Genomic DNA, 11,803 nt, shown 5'->3' with positions numbered 1-11,803 from the left:
GTGTGTGTGTGTGTGTGTGTGTGTGTGTGTGTGTAAGGGCCATTTCACACAAAAGTGACGTGGCACGGACGTTTGGACAGGTGGGGTGTTGAAAGGGGGGGGGGGGGGGGGGACACGGGCGTGGCGTTATCCCAAGTCATCTCCATGTCAATGAAGCAGTGGACCAGAGGTGGCGTGGCGGAGACGCGTCGCTTCCTGGTCCGCGCCACGTCTGTTTGTAATCATCAGCAGCGCGCCGGCTCGACGCTTGGTGGAGACGTTGTTTTCATAAATTTGAAGTCATCCAAAGTGCCTAAAAACATCGTTATACGTACATGAAGGAAAGCTACATCCATTTCTGTAGTTAGCATCTCAGTAAAACATTTACTGTTGGCATAAAAAAAAGTCTGCTTTTGGATTCGTGGACGTTCTCTGCTAGACAGTCTTTCTCATTTGATCTTGATGAAACTGTTCGGTAAAATAAATATTTTTTCCGCCTCTTATAGTCCGGCGTCACAGATTGATAGCGAACTGGTTTCATTTGCAGATGCAGATGTGTGTATGTGTGTGTGTGTGTGTGTGTGTGTGTGTGTGTGTGTGGAACTTACGGGCCCTCGGCTGAGTAAAGACTGTAGTCGCTGGCCAGTTTACGTATGGCGCCTTTCAGGTCCTAGATTGCTGCGTATGAAATATAGCTAACGTATTGAAATTGTTTTGAATGGCGGAAGGAAACCGATACCACTGTCCTGTACCAGGTAAATGAATGACAGATTTCGACCTTTGGCCACAGTGAGCTATGACGCGTCATACTTTATGTTAAGACCGCACGCTATGCAAATTTGTGGCTCGGGATTCTCTTTCGTATGTGGTTTATGAATTCAGTTACAATCAGGTTTTAACTTAACAATACATTAACCCAGAATCAGATTTTAACTCTGCATCGGAGTGAGGACTGGTATGAAACTTCCTGGCAGATTAAAAATGTATGCCCGACCGAAACTCGAACTCGGGACCTTTGCCTTTCACGGGCAAGTGCTCTACCACCTTTTTTTTTTTTAATCTCATTTTGTTCGCTTTTGTTTGTTGTATCTGCTCGGGGCCGACGTCGTCACACATCCGTTTAAGTTCGTTGTTGATCGATTAGCTCAGTTTTTTTATTACAGAGGGCTGCTAACCCTCTGACCGAACACGCTGAGCTACCGTACCGGCAACCAGCTGAGCTACCCAAGCATGACTCACGACCTGTTCTCAGTTGGTAGAGCACTTGCCCGCGAAAGTCTAAGGTTCCGAATTCGAGTCTCGGTCCGGCACACGGTTTTAATTTGCCAAGAAGTTTCATATCAGCGCACACTTCGCTGAAGAGTGAAAATCTCATTCTGGAAACATCCATCCCCCAGGCTGTGGCTAAGCCATGTCTCCGTAATATCCTTTCTTCCACGACTACTAGTTCTGCAAGGTTCGCAGGAAGAGCTTCTGCGAAGTTTGGAAGACAGGAGACGAGGTACTGGCAGAACTGTAGCTGTGAAAGACCGGTCGTAAGTCGTGCTTCGGTAGCTCGGTTGGGAGAGCACTTGCCCGCGAAAGGCAAAGCTGCCGAGTTCGTGTCTCGGTCCGGCACACAGTTTTAATCTACGAGGAAGTTTCCATGCATTAACCGTTATTTTCATTTTAAAACCACAGATCGACAATCGCAAATCCAGCAGCGGAGTTAGCCATATACGGGGTGACAAAAGAATGTTTACAAACCGATATGCCAGCCGCTGTGGCCGTGCGATTCTAGGCACTTCAGTCTGGATCCGCGTGACCGCTACGGTCGCAGGTTCGAATCCTGCCTCGGGCATGGATGTGTGTGATGTCCTTAGGTTATTTAGTTTTAAGTAGTTGTAAGTTCTAGGGGACTGATGACCACAGATGTTAAGTCCCATAGTGCTCAGAGCCATTTGAACCATTTTGAACAAACTGATATGGCTCATGGGGGATGCGGCAAGCATTGGTAATAACATAGGAAATGGGGGTCGTAAACGCCACGAGAAGGTGTTACGGTCACGCATGGTCTGGCATCATCGGAGACCATTTAATTGGGCCGTTCATTCTCCCGGACCAACTTGATGGACGCAAGTATCTCGTAGTCCTGCGAGAGGTTCTGCCGAACATGCTGAATGGTTTTCCTTGTCTATTCGTTGCCGCATTCGGTTCCAGCCCGTCGGAGACCCTGACCGTTTCAGCGGACAAGTGAGACACATCTGCAGGCAACCCTTCGCGGCCGCTGGATTGGTCGCGGTGGGCCAGTCGCATGGCCACCATTACCACTCGTTCTGTCGCCAATCGATTTTTCCCTCTTGGGGTATCCGAAGGGGTTTGTGCATCACTTGTTACATCACCAGAGGACCTAGTGGGCAGGACTGCTGCGGCAGCAGGATGTCTTCGAGGTACATCAGGTACCTTTGATAGCGTGCGCAGTTCAGTGCAGTGTAGCTGCCAGGCGTGTCTCGTTGCATCTGGACAAAACTTTCTGCATTTCCTGTAGTGGACGTCACTTTATAGTATGTGAATAAATAACTGCAACGCCATTTAGTAACCCGAATGACCTTCACCGCGCCCGGTTCCCATGTGATTACTCATCCTTGTTGAATGCCCGATGTGCCACGTAAGTTTGCAAAAAAATTTTTTGTAATCACCTTATATATTGTATACGCCAACTTTTCTTGACTACAATGACGTATGTTCCAGCGAGTAATGATTGTGAAATGGTATTTTGCTGCTGATATAACTAAAGTTGAGAGGCACCCACATGCCTTGCTCATACTGTGGCTTCAAGCAGTCAGGCCTGCAAGATGAGTGGTCTGCCAAGCGAGTGGATTCATTCTTATTTATCGAGTAACATGAACTCTAGTACTCACACTTAAGTTACAAGTTATCCTCCTATATGATTAATACGCAATGGAAACACGCATCTGAATATCAGTAATTTACAGAACTCTGACTGTACACTACGCACTGGCAATACCACATTTTCTTTTTGTCTTTTATTTAACGGCTTTTATCTCCACGTGGCCACCGCACTGAATATGAATGGCGCACACATTATAAATTCAGGACATTATGACAACGTACAATTCGAAGGAAAAGTCCATCAATCTTTTTCTTTTCACTATCTTATTTATTCCGATAAATTCTCTAACCTAAACACACAAATTCTACAACCTACAACAATAACACGTGAGAAATTCCGCCCAGTGGGCATGGCTTTACAATAGTGAATCTCTATATTATGGTCTCGTAATTATTTTTAACGCTACAGTGCACTTTCTGGATAGGATGGTGGATCTTTTATTATACCTCACACTTCGACTCTCACAATCATCATCACTAAACTTTCCTCCAGACCGAGCGGTACCGAAGGAAGAAGCATAACCCACTAATCTTTTGAAACTACCTCGCTACTCTCCCATGCAAACCACACATACCCAAATGACATACACCACACTACAATAGGAAATACTACACAGAGAATGGTCACAACATTATCACTTTCAGCTTTCCCACTTCAATTAATACTTATCCCAGTTTCACACGACACTGCCCCACTTCGTAATTCTACTTTCCTACTATGAACTCTGGAGATATATGCACGTCTTCCTGTGCAATGCAAGCCAAGTGGCGTTGCTGGATAGACGGCCGAATCACCTTGATTCTCTCTCAGAGTTTAAATCTAGCGTCACACGGAATCATATCACGCAAAATAACATTAAGAACATATTCATCACACACGCGAGTCCTCAACTGATACCATGGACGAGTACTTCTCTTTATCCTGTGTCTCATACACAGATTGAGACTCACACAGTACTCACCATGTGGAAGTACTCGTCTCTAATTTCAAGTCCTGCACACGCCATTTCTTAAATATTTCAACTTATGGTACACATGCTATTTCTTAAATATTTCAACTTATTGTACACACGTTAGTAATTCAGCTTAACTTAAGCACACAGAAGTATTTCAACTTATTGCTACACGTGGTTTCATTGTGACCGTTGGTCACTTCTGAAGATTACTACAATCCCTTTAATATTACCTGCCTGACATTTAATTCTCCCCACAAAAGTTCCTGAAATAGAGAAATTATTATTTCAAACTACTCTTAAATATTCCACATGCATACCATGTCTCCACTCTTTCATCATTACGAAGCACAACTAAAACAGGTCTTAACAGCACAAGATCCAGCGGCAGAGTGCTGAAACATGGCCGTTCTTCAGGTCATCTCGGACCCCTGCCGAGGTGGGGGAGCACCATGCTACCGTATTGGTCAGCCACATTTCAGGCGTTCAAAGCTCAGGTAAATTTCATCTCTTTGGTCCCACCAAAGGTGGCCAAAGGATCGACTCAAGGATGATCATATATTCACATTCACTATCTGCGGTTAGCAGACGACCATACATTCATTCATTTCACAGATCTCACCAAACTGGATGTAGGGATTTACTTTGTGGGAGTGCACATGTGATCAATTAAATAAATAAATTGTCATTCTTTCCCACACTGGTATCCGGCTTCGCTGTATTAATTGAAATTGAGTTATTTTACAAAAAAATGTGTTGTTCTGTCAAAAATAATGAAGTATGTTGTACCTATTTTCAATGTCGGGCGGTACTGTACCCTTTCAAAGTATTCAATATTGTGCATGTTTTACGCTTACCAAATGTTCAAATGTCTGTGAATTTCTAAGAGACTAAACTGTTGGGATGATGGGTCCCTAGACTTACACACACTACTTAAGGGGAGTTAGAACAGAAAAAAAAATCGTATTTTCGGACTTCTATCGCGTTACAAAATCTGCAGTTTTCCGAATAAAATGATATACAGGGTGTTACAAAAAGGTACGGCCAAACTTTCAGGAAACATTCCTCACACACAAAGAAAGACATGGGTCCGAAAACGCTTACTTTCCATGTTAGAGCTCATTTTATTACTTCTCTTCAAATAACATTAATCATGGAATGGAAACACACAGCAACAGAACGCACCAACTTGACTTCAAACACTTTGTTACAGGAAATTTTCAAAATGTCCTCCGTTAGCGAGGATACATGCATCCACCCTCCATCGCATGGAATCCCTGATGCGCTGATGCAGCCCTGGAGAATGGCGTATTGTATCACAGCTGCCCCAATACGAGCACGAAGAGTCTCTACATTTGGCACCGGGGTTGCGTAGACAAGAGCTTTCAAATGCCCCCATAGATGAAAGTCAAGAGGGTTGAGGTCAGGAGAGCGTGGAGGCCATGGAATTGGTCCGCCTCTACCAATCCATCGGTCACCGAATCTGTTGTTGAGAAGCGTACGAACACTTCGACAGAAATCTGCAGAAGCTCCATCGTGCATGAACCACATGTTGTGTCTTACCTGTAAAGGCACATGTTCTAGCAGCACAGGTAGAGTATCCCATATGAAATCATGATAACATGCTCCATTGAGCGTAGGTGGAAGAAACTAAAATGAGCCCTAACATGGAAATTAAGCGTTTCCGGACACATGTCCACATAACATCTTTTCTTTATTTGTGCGTGAGGAATGTTTCCTGAAAGTTTGGCCGTACCTTTTTGTAACACCCTGTATATGTATCACTTATAGACGCACATGGGAAGTATTTTATTTTATTTTTTAAATATAATACACAGTGGTTGAAACTGTTACAATGTTTACGTGAATTACTTCAAGATCAAATAAAATCGGTATTTTTTTTATATAGAAGGCTGTAGATTGCTTTGTTATAACGGTTAAATTATGTGTTTGTATTGGTCATGTCCAAAAAGGATGGTCACCATATGGAACGCCCCCTTAGAAAAATTTATCAACGATTGTGCTCATAAACCCCTTACGTTATTTGATTTTCAAACAGCTGAGCAAAACTGAACGTACTCAGACATTTCTCTCTTTACTTATTCTGATGATCACTAAACTGACATACAGTATTTTTAGCGCAAACGCCAATCTGACTTTCAATAATCCCTACAAAAGAATGGCCCTGACTAACAATAACCTATACCTTTCATGAATCACTTACCTCACAAAAATATTCGTTACTCGAACTACTGCAATACAGCGAGCGCCACCATTGCCAGCTAAATAAAAGATTCTAACTACATAAGGCACTAACTACTGATAGGCATAGTTAGCAAATGAAAGATTTTGATACAGAACAAACAATGTATTCCGCTCTTAAAAATTGCCATCTCTCTCCCCACATACACCACTGCTGGCAGCTCACCTTCAACTGCGCAACGCTATGCGCTGTTCACATCCAACTGCCCAACACTACAATAGCGACTATTCCAACAATGCCAACCAGCCACAGACGGCACACAGCACAGCCAGTGATTTTTACACAGAGCGCTACGTGACGTTACCAACATAAAAACCTAAACAGCCTACTTACAAACAGGCTGAGGAAGTTGAAACAAAGTTTGAGAGACAGGAAACTTTCTGATGGTAAAAGTATAAGAGGCAGTCTGACAGACAAAATGTTTGATAAACTACAGCAGTATTATGGGATGGCCATTAGAAATAATACTGTGGACCTGTTGAAAATGAAGCAGGCCGTGTGGGCTACCTTCTTCCACAGACTGCCAACTGATGAAAAACCAGTACACCACCTTTGCCTTCCTGGACCTGATTCATTCTGCAATTACCGCAATGCCCAGTACTCAAACAGTTCTTACAGCCATAAACATTCTATCCCAGCCGCAGTCCCGGAAATCATAAAACCTATTTACAGAGACCTGGCAAATCCTGATGCTGTTATTGCTTTTAATGATGGCAACATTTGTAGGGTGAAAGTGCTACAGCATATGAGAATTAATTCTAGAGCAAACTGCATCAGAGAACTTGAACGGATGGATAAGGTTCGCATTGATAAAGCAGAGTACGCAGCATAGCTGGCCACTAAGGAGTCCAGAAAGAAGAAAAGAAGAAACAACTTGGAAAAAGATCATGAGGATCATATACAGTACGGTGCAGGGTGCTTCTGAGTGACTAAAAATAAAAGTAAAAATTAAACATATATTGAGTTCCAGTCTATTGAAACTTTAGAAGCTATTCTTGAAAATTTACATTTTCTGATGCATTTTTCCCTAAATGTCAGAAACCGCTTCGAGTAGAGTATACAAATTTTCAGGGAGTAGTAACATACATATCCTGAGTCTACAGAACTAGAAGAAGAACATAATGTTATGTACAATTAAAATTATTTGGGATAACGCACATGAAAGTACACAAAATTTTAACTGTGTAGTAAAAAAATAGTATTTCCGAAAGAAGTGGCTGAAACGCAATTATTGTAGTTCAGTAGACTCAGAACATACAGTTTAACGTCCTGTAAAAGTTTTATGCCAATGGCTACAGTGGTTCCTGAAATACAGGGAAGCCAAGTCACTAAATTTAACATTGTTGGGAATGGGCGTTCCAACTCCCCTTTAACTTAGGCTAAGGACAACACCCACACTAATGCCCAAGGGAGGTCTCGAATCTCCGGCGGGAGTGGCCGCGCAATGCATGACGTGCCGCTTCAAACCGCGCGGCTTTATGCTTACCTATTTTATGATTACCGATTTGGGGTTCCATGGTGCAGGCATTCTGTGTGAGATAAAACACTCTGGCTTCTCTTCCTTACTTATTGCAGAAATCCTGTTTTGATAGAAGTACAACACAGTGCAAAACATACAATGTTTACTGCAACACAAATCTGCATAAGCAGCAGAAGATACCGAAAGAAATTAACATTATTCGTATTGCACTTAAACTAAACATCACATTTTGAAGTCCTCAGTCAATGGATATTGCCATTCAGATGTGAAAATCCACAATTCACTAGGTACTTGCACACAGAAATTCTGTTTCTCAGCTAGGATGTACTGTCATATGTCAAGTAACGCTTTCTTCTGGACACCTTTTACTGGCGGAATTTTATCACACAACATACGGAAAACTAATTTATCTAGCGGCAGACTTCTTTTCGCAGCACCTGTCGGCTTCTTTGCAATGCTTTCACAAATCCACTGTTGCCTGACGTTATGACATTTTCTTTCCCTTACTACAGTACGGTAGTCTGGTGAAATGTGTTGCCAGACATAATCAGTCATTTTGAGTGAGCCTCTGTGAAACCCGTGGTCTAGTGCCCTAAGATCCCTGAAATCCTCTGACTACATCTTGCACAGAAGAAATCCCTTGTCCTTTCGTTGGTAATGACAGGAATCCGGCGGCCTGGGTAAAAGGATACTTTGTTCCTCTCTATAAAGACAAAATCTCTATCACTTAGTTGGAAACGATGCCCGGTAACGAGGATTTTGGGGTCTGTAGGAGTGAAATGTTTACAAACGATTATATTTTGAAAATGTGTTCTAATATATCGAACATCTCTCGCAAAGTCAGCAATATTTTGGCATATGTTCAAATGAAAATCATACGAAACATCGGTAAGTTTTGATCATAATTCCTGTTTCTTTGCTTTTTTTCTGAATGTTGTACTTCACTTTATTTAACGGACATAGAAACACTTTGGTGATAATTGCGCCATACTTCTTCCCTTTTTTCCAACCATAACGGAACGCTGTTCAACATTTACAAGTTAAAAAAGATCCAGTGCATCAAAATCTTTGTCTTACGAAGATGATATATCCTGATACATTGGTAGCACGACCATCCCGCGCCTCTCAGATAGCGCCACTTCACTGTGAACTTGTCATATCCCTCACGGGCCACAAACCCGACTCACCACTTTCACGTGTCCGCGCCATTGCCATTTCTGTGTGAATTGAGCGTAAGGTGAATGCTGTTTACCACGCAAAATATTGGTCACCTTCCATAAAATAGCACGCTGGTGATTTTGGAGCACTGTAGAACTGCTACCGGGCAGTCACGTGTCCTTCCCATTGCTGCCAGTGAAGTGCTGTGTGCGAGTAAGTGCCAGTTGGCTGCTGTAAAGAATCAACACATGAACGTGGATCGATGTGGAGACATTACGGAATGGAAGACAGGAGCTATCATTTTTAGATGTGTTCCTCAACAACCAGGAAACGAATTTGTCTAACTTGCCAGTGTATCAATGTGGACTGCCCGATGTGTCAACATGGAAAGGTGTAGCCATACAACATGACACAGGCACAACAGTTGTTAAAAGTATCCGAACTGACAACTGTTTCCCGGCTAGTAGTAAGTATATGTCGAGAGCAATTGGCAAGTTTTTATTGCACACCCTTTTTAAACGAATTAATTTAATATGAATTAAATAATTAATTTTATTTTGATTCTTAGATTATTTTATTTTAATTTCCATAAATTTATAATTTTCATAAATAAAATTAATTTAACTGATTCATCAAAAATAGATGTGCAAAAAAAACACACCCATTGCATTAAACGTACCCATTTCTACTACTGCAACTGCTACTGCTACTACTACTACTATATAAATCCACATCAATTTTTAAAAATTACAGGTTATGAAATTCAATATCTTTTTTTAAACTTTTCCATTCCTGATACTGTACTCTTCAAATGATTAAAATCGTTAGCAAGAATGTTAACATAATGAATAAATATTTTAGTTGAAAATTTTCTACTTCAGCAAAACTACCTGTCTCATATGGACAAATCCTGGGCTACACTTCCCAGGATTTTTAAAAAATGCTTAGTATTTGAGCAGTATTCGAACCATAAAATCATTTCATGATTTCAGTCCACTGACCTTGGCACTGTGCTATCTGCAGAAGATAAAAAAATGTTACTTTAAAATTCATACCACAAGCAGCAAACATTAAAAACGATAGCAACGACACAAATAGCATAAATTCGAAATCTGAACTATGAACTCCATTTTTAAAAAGGGGAAAAAATTGTTTACAACCACTGTGTTGCCAGAAATATGTGTACATATTAACTTTTTCAATTTCGTTTTATCCATTACGACAACAATGGTAAACCACTTAACTAGCAGTATAACTCGGAAGTTTAAACCACTAATATTGTCTGCCAATATGGTGAATATGACTGCATGGCAAAGAGAGAGCCACTGTGTGAGCGAGATGATGATAAGGAGGCAGAGTGAAGCGAAAGGCATGATTATCAGCCATGTCCAAAATACTTACCTGAGAGATCTCCTAGAGGTAGAACATCTGCATAACAGATGCCACCCGGGCAGTTAAATAGATCGATTTTTGTTTATTTCCCAGCTAATTCTAAACAGATTTTGAAAATTCAAATTCTAACATAATCTACATAAAAAGTGCTATTCAGAAAAATAACAATGAATAAAAGAGGATATCATTAGATACTCACTTTTTCAGTGTAAAAAATTAATATTCTGCCTGGTGCATGAAATGTGAGATTCTTCTTTCCATACATAACTACAATAAGGTCCCCTTCCTATAAAACTTCTTTGCAGTCCCTATAAAACAAACAAGCATTGCAAATGGATAAAACACCTCATTTTTCTTACTCTTCGTTTTATACACCATTGGATGTTGCACATAATTTCATACTAGTCTTCTGAACAGCAACAATATTCTTTCTGCAAGTCATGTTAATCACACAGCTAGGATAATTATAAAATTAAATAGACTTATATCTACATTACCCATCGACATCATGAAATGCAGCATATGCCTTCAGATAATTAGTTGATGGATCCAAGTTCCACTTTTCTTGAGGAAATATTTCATTTCTTCGATTTTTAATATAAACATTCTGAAGATTGACATAATCACATAATGAAAAATCAATCTATTTTTTTTTTTTGATTAGCTTGAAACACAACAAAAATAAAGTAAGGCATATCAAACTCTACTGAATTATATTATTTCGTATTATCTAGACCAAAACTTTTCTTTCCAGTTAATCCTGCTGCCTCAGCTGCTTGAAGTTCGTAAAAATATACAGGAACTTCACGATTTTTTAATATATTTAATATATCTCCTCATAATTCGGTTTATATTTAATAGTAGCCACACGAATTTCCATAGATTCTATTATAATTTTCCCTTAATTTTCGTCTTTCAAATTCCAGCATCACTGTAATGACCCCATTGTAGAATACAATGTCCAGCAGTTGAACTCGAAGTTAAAATTACAGTAAGATCCGCTTCCCAGAAGATTTCTTTACAGTCCCTAAAAAACCAACAAGCATCCAAATTCATAAAGAACCTCATTTTTCTTTCTCTTTGTTTTAGGTTATTAAGAATATGTCCTTCCACACTTATTTTATCAACACAAGATGAAGTTAAATGTAAGAAAACTGATGACGAAATAAAAGGATATTAGAGTCTAGATAGAATATTGTTTCCTTTCTTTATGGCTGCGAAATCAAATTGTTTTCTCACATAATTATGAATAATTCTTATTGGATTTTTTCATCATATGCTGTGTAATCCGATCCATCACCTCTACCAATCCTAAAGCTTATGTACAACTGAGCATATTTAGGAGGTACCCACTCACCACAAAATATTTATGTTAATCTCAGTATGCATGTACGAGGCATTCAGATTATTTTTACTTTTCTCATTCACAGGGAATGAGTAGAACTGCTAGATCTCTATTTTCTTCATTATCTATCAAACACAAAAAATTTTAATAAAATATTTCTGAAATAATTGTTATGCAAGCGCCACTAAAGTCAATTACATTATCATTTTCATCAGTTACAGTAATTTATAAACCCTGTATAACATAAAAGTATAAAAGCAGAATGCATTATCTTATTAATTTTTATAAATCCATCATAAATATTAAAATATAAAAATAAATTTCAATAATGTGCTTTATTC

This window comes from Schistocerca americana, chromosome 8, assembly GCF_021461395.2.
Source record: "Schistocerca americana isolate TAMUIC-IGC-003095 chromosome 8, iqSchAmer2.1, whole genome shotgun sequence".
In the NCBI taxonomy this organism is placed as follows: Eukaryota; Metazoa; Arthropoda; class Insecta; order Orthoptera; family Acrididae; genus Schistocerca; species Schistocerca americana.
The sequence above is the reverse complement of the archived record's forward strand: the minus strand, read 5'-3'. Positions refer to the sequence as shown.